The following is a 10,519-nucleotide window of genomic DNA, read 5'->3' on the forward strand; positions in this document are numbered from 1 at the left end:
TGCTCAGAACGTGACGCCTAACCGGCTGGAGGATTCACAGTCCTCAAGTGAAATAAGTCCTTAGATCACGCGGACAGAAAGACTTAAGTGATGCCAAACACTCTTTGGGCTCTGGGTGGTTTGGGCTTTATCCTTGCAAGGATTCTCTCTCTCAAAGGCTTTGGAGGTGGGTTGCTCTCAAACGACAAAAGCCAGTGGCAACCCGACCTGATTTGTCCGAAATGACCCTGGGTCACTAAGGAACTGACACATGTCGCAATGGTCAGATTTCAAACACACGCAGCAGCTTGACTTGGACTACAAGTAAAGCTGACTTATCCGACTCTGGATAAGATTCACTCTCATTGTCTTCGCTCGAAGACATAGGATTTTGTTGGGCATCACTTTAGTCACTCTCACTTTGTTCACTTGGACCCCAATTAACAGTGCGGTGGTTCCTATGACTCAATAAAGAAGAAAAGAAACAATGAAACGACTAAGTCTTCACACTCCATAGTCTTCCGACATTTTGTTCACATGTCATAGTCTTCAACGTGATTAGCTTCACTCACCACCATTGGCTTCAATGTCTTCACACATTTTTAGGGGTCAACTCCGGTAGGTAAACCAAATCAATGAGGGAGTATTACCAGTGTTATCCTATAATTCTCACAAACACATTAGTCCCTCAACTAGGTTTGTCGTCAATACTCCAAAACCAACTAGGGGTGGCACAAGATGCACTAACAATCTCCCCCTTTTTGGTGATTGATGACAAACTGGTTGAAGTTTTCAACGGGGATTAAAGTATGTGAAATTGTCAGGGATTTAGGCATTGTCTTCATATGGCAAAAGGCTCCCCTGAAGATGTGCATATAAATATGTTTTGCGTTGGAATGCAAATGCACATGGCATGTTGTACTTGTGGAGATCCTTCTCACCATATGAAGACAATACATTATGCATGGACAGATATACAAGAATAATGACATGCATAATGAAAGATGGAGGTCTGCGAAATGCCTTCATGCGGGATTTATCATCGCACATGCGGAATTTATCGTCGCATCTCAGAATAGCAGTGAAAAGTAGCAAACAACCATCGAGTTTAAGTGTTACAACTCAAAGAACGAAATGTATCAAAACGAGAGTTGTAAACACTTAGGCAAAAGTATAGCAACCACCCATATGGACCCGCTTGAGGACTATCAACATATGCTTCTCCCCCTTTTGGCAGTAAGGACCAAAAAGGTTTGAAGACATAGTCGGTACTCGTTTCCATGAGGAGTAGTTGAAGCAGCAGGGTCGTTGTTGAGGTTTGGTGGTGCAGAAGAACCTGGTGCAGTGTCGAGACGCACTGAGGTTGGAGGTGGTGAAGTGGCATCATCGACTTCATCAATAACTCTGGCATGAACAGTGGTTGCGGAAGAAGAGTACTCTGAGTCTTCAAGAGATGGGGTTCGACTTAGAACAACATTCCTTGGAGGAGTGGAGTCAAACTTGAATCTTTCAGTGAAGCCATCATCTTGGAGATCAGCTTCAGCACTTAGCAATGTCAAACTCTTCCAAGTCCTCCGACAGGTTTCATGAGCGACAAAGGCGTTCTTGGTGGCAAGATTGCGAATGCGATTTACATCCACTAAGAGACTTTGCATTTGTCGTTTGAGCCAGAAATGATGCTTGTGTTGTTTCTGATCCAGTGCCACAAGAAGCTCTCGGTCATTGAGCACACGGGATCGCTTGCGAGTCCTTGGAGCAATGGTGCTTTCTGTGGCTTCAGTTCATGCACGGCAAGTGTTGCCGGCCAATGGATAGACACGAGAAGTAGCCTGAACACCTTCAACATCTTGAGAGAAACTCTGACAATCTATATTATGAAGATATATCGCCTCCTTGGCAGGCTCTTGGTAGATGGCTTCAACTAACATATCAACCTTTGGCAGGAATATGAGATGATTGCGCGCAGAGGGCAGATAGTTAATTGCAGAGTGAAGCTTGATCAAACGCATAACCAAAGGAGCATAAAATTTCAGACCAAAGATGTCAGAGCCAGAAGCAGTAAACTGTCTTATGAAGAAGTCCTGAGCATTGAAGCTTTTGCCATTCAGAATTTAGAAGACCAATGTCTTCATTGCACCTTCAAGCTTTGCGGAGGAGGAATGCCCTTTGATGGGCCATAGAGTTTGCCTTATGATATGATAGATTGTGCGTGGCAGATACTCTAGGTCTTCAACAAGGAATTCCTTTGGATATTTAGCGTCAAGCGGCAGTGGCTTCATCATGCTCAGCATTTGGCTCATGTTGGACTCTGGCTTCTGAAAGATGCTTTCTACTGCATTGCGGTGAAGCTGACAACCAGGTTCATAGAGGTCACTTGGATTGGAATGACCGATAAGCTCAATGAGGTCAAAGGCTTTGGCTTCATGATGGACATTTCCTGTCATCCACTCAAGGACCCATGTCTTCGGATCCCTGTTGTAGCCTCGAATGTGGAGAGTGGCATAGAACTGGAGCAGAAGCTCTTCATTCCAGTGCTCCTTATCAGTGACAAACTGCAGCAGGCCTGCATCTCGAAAGCAGTCAAGTGCTTCTTCTAGGCATGGCAGGCCAGCAATAGCTTCAGAATCCAGATGCATATGAGGAAATATGCGCTCTTGGTTGTACAGAAAACAAGAGTAATAGTTGTGTTGCTGATAACTCCAGAACCTATCAGATGATATTCTGTGCTTGGAGTATGGGTTCTTGGCACTGTCAAAGAAGGTGTTGTGTGCAATGAATCCATTAATATTGAACGATCCTGGGGTAGATGCAGTACCCGGAAACCTTGGCAATCGAGGTTTTGGCTTCTTAGTCTGAGGCCTATGCTCCACATGATAATCAAACTGGGGACCAAGAGCAGCCAGAGGAATCAAAATAGGCCATCTGGCAGGAACAAGTTCGCCTTGATAGAATGCATGCTCAATAGTGTGGGGCCTTGGTGGCGGTACAGGAGCAGAGGCATTAGCAGAGGCGTCTGGGTGCACATTGGTTGCTTGTGCAGCATTGGCTTCATTCATAGTGTTAGCTTGATGTACCACATTGGGTTCAGTCATGACAACGTCATTGGCTTCAGTGGCGTTGTTGGTGGCCGCCTTAGTATTCTGAACCTCCACTTGAGTATCTGGAGGGTCGGGCATGGACACATTCTCCTCGAGAACATTTTCTGCTTGATTTGTGGGGTGTGTGGCATCACGTTCTTCTTGTCTTTCATCGGCTGCTGCAGCCGAAATCTCTTCAGAAGCATTAGCTTCAGGCAGAGGAACCGTCACAGAAGGATTGTCTTCAGGGAACACTTGACGTGCCACTGAGCTGGACTGGTGGGAATCCTCTTCCGTGATGGTCGTCATGGATACCGATGGCCTCTGGCCTTTGTGAAGCCGTTGAAACACGGGAGACGCTTTCGGTGATGGTGTGGTCTCCATGTAATTGTCGTCATTGACAATTGGACTGGTACCTTGCGTTGCTATAGGATGGGGTGTACTTGGGGAGTCTTGAACTGGGGTAGCTGGTTGGGGGTGATCAGCCCATGAGGCATCCTGTGTGATTGGCGTCAAAGGACGACCAATACTGATGGGTTCATTGTTCGTTTGAACAGGCGATGATATTGCGGGGCGCTGAATTTGAGGAAGGACTACATCATCTTCTACATTGTCCCGAGGACCAATGTCTTCAGTCACGATGGGATCAACGACTGGAACTTCTTGTGCTTCAGGAGCCTCTGTGTAAGCAGGCTCATGTACAATCAACTGACGCTCTTGATTATCGGATGGAGGGGGAGCAAAAGCAATGGGTTCAACAACAAGGGGCTCTTTGGGAGCATCCCGGTCTCTGTTCTTGGTCTTCCTCTTCTTGAGGGGTGGTGCATCATCAGTGTTGTTCTTGGTTTTTCTGTTTCTGGCTTCGGCTTCAGCTGCCTTAGTTTTCTTCTGTTCTGAAGCTGATGTGGGGACCTTAGGCTTCGAGCCTGTCATGCTGGCAGAGAAGACAATGCGAGGTTCTTCCCGCCGTGTAGCTTCAGTTGGGGCCACAGCAGACTTCTTCTTGGCAGCCATCTTGGGGTCAATGCCTGGACGCCCAAGAGCCTTGCGCTTTTTAGCTTCATTGTATGCTTGAACACACTTGGCAGCAAGATTCTTCATGCATTCTCTTGAGCCTTTGGCTTCTTCACGCTTCTTGCGAAATGCTTCTTTGAGGTCATTGAGCATCAGCTTGAATTTTTGAACATCAGCCACACTGAGTTTGGCCACATGCTTCTTGAACTGATCTTTCTCAAAGTCAATTTTGTTCTTGAGTTTGACGATCTTCTGAGCAAGAGCCAACTCAGGAACAATGGCTCCTTGGAAGGCGACGCTGATGCCAATCGGAAGCTGAAGATCATAAAAGCTGAGATTTGGGTTGTCAAACCACTCACCAATGAAGTTGTCGAGGATTTGTACATCAAAGAGAGGCAGATCATTGAAGATTTCCGCCTCTTGCTTGCTCTTTATCAGCTGTTCAAGGGCATCCTCACCAAACTCGTCATTAGACGACAGATCAATAGCTTCAGATTCATTCCTTAGAATGGCAGCTGGTGTCAGTGCTTGACTTGTCCTCTGAGCAGTTTTCTTCTGAGGCTCCTCGGTCCGTTCGGAGACACAAGATTGATCTTCAGAGGTGTTGCTTGGAGCAGGAGGGGCAGTTGCCAATGGCTTCACTCAAGAAGCTTTGGGTGTAGCAGTGGGTTTGGAAGCCTTAGCTTTCTTCTGCTTCTGCGGCTTAGGAGGAGGAGCTGGTGCATCATCAGTATCAGCACCGTCATCAGAATGATCCACATTTGCACCTTGAACGGTGATGTGTGCGAGGAGGCCTTCAAAGTTGTAGAAGGGACCGATCCTATTTTCATTGGCTTCACGGGTGCCATCTTACCGTGGAGAGGACGGACCAGGGTTGAAGTAAAGTCCGAAATCCTTTTTCTTCTTCACAACAGAATCTTTGGCGAACTGGTAATTGCACTTGAAGAGATGGTCTTCACGACACCACAGCAGAGAAGAAGGGTCAGCATTCTCTCGCTCTGGTCCGGGAACCATGCATGGATAGAAACCTTGCTCAATAGCTTCAGCTTGGGTTCTGGGTTGAAGATTTTTTACAGAATATCTCCCCAGGGTCGCTTGATGGCATTTTTCTCAGCATATTCTTCAGTGACAAAACGGTATTTGAACCATTCCTCAGCCCAGTATCTTCGTCCATTGAATGCGATTCTTCTGTCCAGTATAGGTTTCCTCTGGGTCCGTTTTGTACAGCTCATGCAAATCTGGAGGCAAATCCTTGGAAGTGTTCCCACGACGCTTTCTACCACCCTTTCTTGCTGATTTCTCCACAACCATGAATCTTAACCTGAAAGGCTTCAGAACTTGCAAAGGCTTCTTGCGGCTAGTCAGACAAGCACTTGCTTCACTAGAATTTATATGATTCTGTAAGAACTCTGCAAATGAATTCAGACTATGAGAACCAAGGGATTCTCTCGCGGACATGTACATGTGACAGCATTAGATATACAAGGGAAGGGGAACAGGTTATATGCATTCTCCGAGGATTTTGAAGATAAATCAGTTTGAAGACATTGACCTCATATCGCGAAGACATTCACTTATTTGATGAGAGTTGATTCTAGATTTTTACAAATCCAAGAATAAGTACAAGTGAGGAATCTAACTTGTAGTGAAGCATAAGTGAACAGACCAGGCACAATATGAGATGCAAAAAAAGACAGATCCAACTTTAGAGACGTAGAAACTACTTTTGGTAAAGAAGGATGAATCTATCAGATCAAAAAGACGGTAAAAAGAGAGTTTTAATTACCACTAGAAGAACTTCTAGACAGATGGGGGAGTTGAGGCCGAGAAGTTCAATCTCCCGTGCCCTAACTTGGCGACGAGAGATAGCTACGGCAGCAGCGGAGAAGATGAAGTCCGCGGCCGGCGTGAGGACGGCGTCGGAGAAGTCGCGGCAGCTAAGCACTTCGTCGTTGGTGTCGTCAAGAGCTAGCGGTGGCGCTAGGGTTTTCGGGAGGTGGCGAGGTGGAAGAAGAATTTTTGACCATGATGGGATGTGTATTTATAAGGAAAGGGACAGCATAGCATAATTACGCAGGTGCCCCTGGTGATTCGCATTTGAATGACATGTGGTGTGCATGCAACTCCTTGGTAGTTCTTCCATGTTCCCACGCACGCCTGGATTGTCGGGCCGGTCGTTCTGAATTCTTCGGATTTCCGGTAATAAAGATAGAGCATTTAAAAATAGACATAAATGTTTGTCAGATTGACTTCAGCTGACAAGGTTCAGTGAAGACAATCGACAGTTTTCAATAGAATGCATATGATTTGGACAGATAGAGTTGAGGTAGAAGCATAGATAGGTTAGGGTCCGATCACATTCGCTTAGATCAAAAGATTCAGCAAGAAGTCATAGCTATAAGTGAATGATGTGGAGGACAGAACACAAGTAGTATACAACTAGTTTATGGCCAAATCAACCATATGAAGATAAACTTGAATACAAGTCAGAAATGAAGACAAATCCGTTATGAAGATTGTGCAAACATAACGCCAAGAGAAACACTTCAAACAAAAGTTTGGTGGTGGCGTTACCCACCGTATAGGAAGTATTAGACCCAGACACGACGCACAATTTGATTGAAGATATACGTTACTTTGTGTGTTGCACATCTAAGTCATCAAAATGCATAAGTGTTAGGATGTGTGTCCCATTCACAGGACATTTGAGGATTCCAAGATATTTAGCTCACACCGCAACTTGTAAAACCTTTTCTCATCCAAGCGCTTTGTGAAGATATCAGCCAGTTGCTCTTCAGTGTTGACGTGAATGATATCAATATCTTCCTTCATAACATGATCTCTGAGGAAGTGATGACGAATCTCAATATGCTTTGTCTTCGAGTGCTAAACTGGGTTGTTGGCAATCTTGATGGCACTCTCATTGTCGCAATAGAGAGGCACATTCTTCAGGTGTATAACATAGTCCTTGAGAGTTTGCTTCATCCAGAGAAGCTGAGCACAGCAAGATCCAGCAGCAATGTATTCAGATTCAGCGGTGGAGAGAGATACACAGTTCTGTTTCTTTTGAAGACCAACAGATAAGAGATCGTCCCAGAAAGTGACATGTGCCTGATGTGGACTTGCGATCTACCTTGTCACTAGCATAATCAGCATCTGAGAATCCAACTAGATCAAACTCTGAGCCCTTTGGATACCATAATCCTAGTGTTGGGGTGTAAGCCAAATATCGAAGAATTCGCTTCACAGCTAAGTGATGTGATTCCTTTGGTGCCGCTTGGAATCGGGCACACATGCAAACACTAAGCATTAAATCTGGCTTAGATGCACATAAATAAAGCAAAGAGCCAATCATGGAGCGGTATACCTTTTGGTCGAACTCTTTACCGTTGTCGTCGGGACCCAGATGACTTTTGGTTGGCTTTGGCGTCGTGTATACTTTGCAGTCTTGCATTCCAAACTTCATCAGGCAATCTTTGAGATATTTTTCTTGAGATATGAATATGCCATTGCGTTGTTGTCGAATTTGGAGACCCAGAAAGAACTTCAGTTCACCCAGCATGGACATCTGATATTGCTCTTGCATCATGTGACCAAACTCATCACTGTATTTCTTGTTGGTGCAGCCAAAGACAATGTCATCCACATATATTTGGCACACAAACAGTTCACCATCATATGTCTTCGTGAAGAGAGTGGCATCTAGTGAACCAGGTTTGAAGCCTTTGCTCATCAGGAAGTCTTTGAGCGTGTCATACCAACCACGAGGGGCTTGTTTGAGGCCATACAGTGCCTTGTTGAGCTTGTAAACCATATCAGTATGTTTTAGATCTTCAAAGCCAGGAGCTTGTGCAACATATACTTCTTCTTCTATCTTTCCATTGAGAAAAGCACTCTTCAGATCCATTTGATACAAAAGGATATTGTGATGATTTGCATAGGCAAGCAGTATGCGAATGGCTTTAAGCCTTGCCACAGGAGCAAAAGTTTCATCGAAGCCAATCCCTTCCACTTGAGTGTAGCCTTGAGCAACGAGACGAGCTTTGTTTCTGACCACTTGACCATGTTCATCTTGCTTGCTGCGATAGATCCATTTGGTGCCAATGATATTGTGCTTCCGAGGATTAGGACGCTTGACCAGTTCCCACACATTATTCAACACAAACTGTTGAAGCTCTTCTTGCATAGCTTGAATCTATTCAGGTTCCATGAAGGCTTCGGTGACTTTCTTGGGATCTGAGATTGAGGCAAATGCAAAATGTCCACAGAAATTGGTGAGTTGTGTTTCTCTTTGTGTGGCTCTTGAACGAGTGAGTAGACCAGGTGCATTGAGGCTATCGATCATCTTCTCAATCTGTACTTCATTTGCAACACGAGGATGAGCAGGACGAAGATTTCGTTCATTCAGATCAATGTCATCATTTGGAAGATTATCTTTAGGTTGAGCATTGTCTTCAGGTTGAGTGGAAGCAGAAACAATCAGTTCTTCTTCAGTTTGATTCTCCGAGGGTATGATTTCTCCAGTTCCCATTTGCTTGATTGACTCGCTAGGGGATTATTCATCTAGCACATTTGGCAGGTGCTCTCTTTGTGAGCCATTAGTCTCATCGAACCGCACATCCAAAGTTTCAACCATTTTATAGTGAAAGAGGGTGAAGACTCTGTAGGAGTGTGAATCCTTTTTGTAACCAAGCATAAAACCTTCATGTGCTTTCGGTGCAAATTGGAAGTGTGATGTGGATCCTTGATCCAGCACTTAGCACCAAATACTCTGAGGTAACTTACGTTTGGCTTCTTACCAGTTAGGAGGTCATAGGAGGTTTTGTTCAGAAGCTTGTGAAGATAAACACGGTTGATGACGTGGCATGCAGTGTCAATGGCTTCAGGCCAGAACTTTTGTGGAGTCTTGTACTCATCAAGCATCGTTCATGCCATCTCAATAAGAGTTCTATTCTTGCGCTCCGTGATGCCATTGTGCTGAGGTGTGTAAGGAGCAGAGAACTCATGAGTGATACCCATGGTATCCAGGTAGAGGTCGAGGCCGGTGTTCTTAAACTCAGTGCCGTTGTCGCTTCAGATGTGCTTGATCTTGACACCATAGTTCGTCATGGCATGATTTGCAAAGCGTCTGAAGGCATCCTGCACTTCACTTTTGTATAGGATTATATGCACCCAAGTGTATCGAGAGTAATCATCAACAATGACGAAGCCATAGAGGCAAGCAGTAGCGTTGAGAGTGGAGTAGTGAGTAGGGCCAAATAAGTCCATGTGCAGCAGCTCGAAGGGTTGAGACGTGGGCATGATTGTCTTCGAGGGATGCTTGGCTCTTGTCATCTTTCCAGCTTCGCAGGCGCCACACAAATGGTCCTTCTTGAACTTGACGCCTTCGATGCCCACAACATGCTTCTTCTTCGTGAGATTGTGCAAGTTCCTCATGCCAGCATGCCCTAGACTTCGATGCCAAAGCCAGCATTCTGAAGCTTTTGCTAGAAGATATACGGCCATCTGTGGACCTGCTGAGGAATCTACCATATACAGATCATCTTTTCGATATCCTTCAAAGACTAGAGATTTGTCAGATTCCATCAGTACAAGGCAGCGATATTTTCCAAATAGCACAATCATGTTTAAGTCACAAAGCATTGAGACAGACATTAAGTTGAAACCAAGGGATTCAACAAGCATCACTTTATCCATGTGTTGATCCCTTGATATTGCAACTCTACCTAGACCCAATACCTTGCTTTTACCAGTGTCAGCAATTATGATGTGGCTCTTGTTTGATGGAGTAGCATTGAATCCATCAGAAGACTACAATCGCCAGTCATGTGATTAGTGCATCCACTATCCATAATCCATTCTGAAGCACAAGGTGTCGTAGCCTACAGTGCAGTTTGGGGGACAGGCTTCACCAAGCGAGTTGTGAAGCATAAACATTTGATGAACAAGTGGAACATGGAAATTCAGGTCTTAGTTAGGATAGATAGGATGAGTATCAAGAAAATCTGGAGTGAAATACATTGTAAGACCATTTGGGCATTTTATCTTGCTCCCAACAAGATTTTTAAGGTCTCCAGCATTAGCTTTGGATGCCTTTGATTTCCGGCTCGAGACCGTTCCCTGCAAAAGAGAGTTATGTTTTCTTAACCACCCACATCTTCAAGGGTGATTTTGAAGCAATGAGTCTAAATGCAACATCTGAGAACTTTGGCTTCGGAGCCCTAGTAAATAGCCTTGCAGGGGGTGAATAATACTCATGTGAATAAGCAGAAAAGTTCTTGGTTCTATGAACATAGCGGTTTAATGAAACACGCTCATATTCATGGGTCTGAGTATGATTTTCCTGCCAAACATTGACGTTAGGGTGACTCAGATGAGTCCTTGGTCTGTATGAAGCTTTTGGAACATATGAAGCCTTTGGTAGGGGGTTTGTCTTCTTCACTGGTGCT

This window comes from Triticum dicoccoides, chromosome 6B (assembly GCF_002162155.2).
Source record: "Triticum dicoccoides isolate Atlit2015 ecotype Zavitan chromosome 6B, WEW_v2.0, whole genome shotgun sequence".
In the NCBI taxonomy this organism is placed as follows: domain Eukaryota; kingdom Viridiplantae; phylum Streptophyta; class Magnoliopsida; order Poales; family Poaceae; genus Triticum; species Triticum dicoccoides.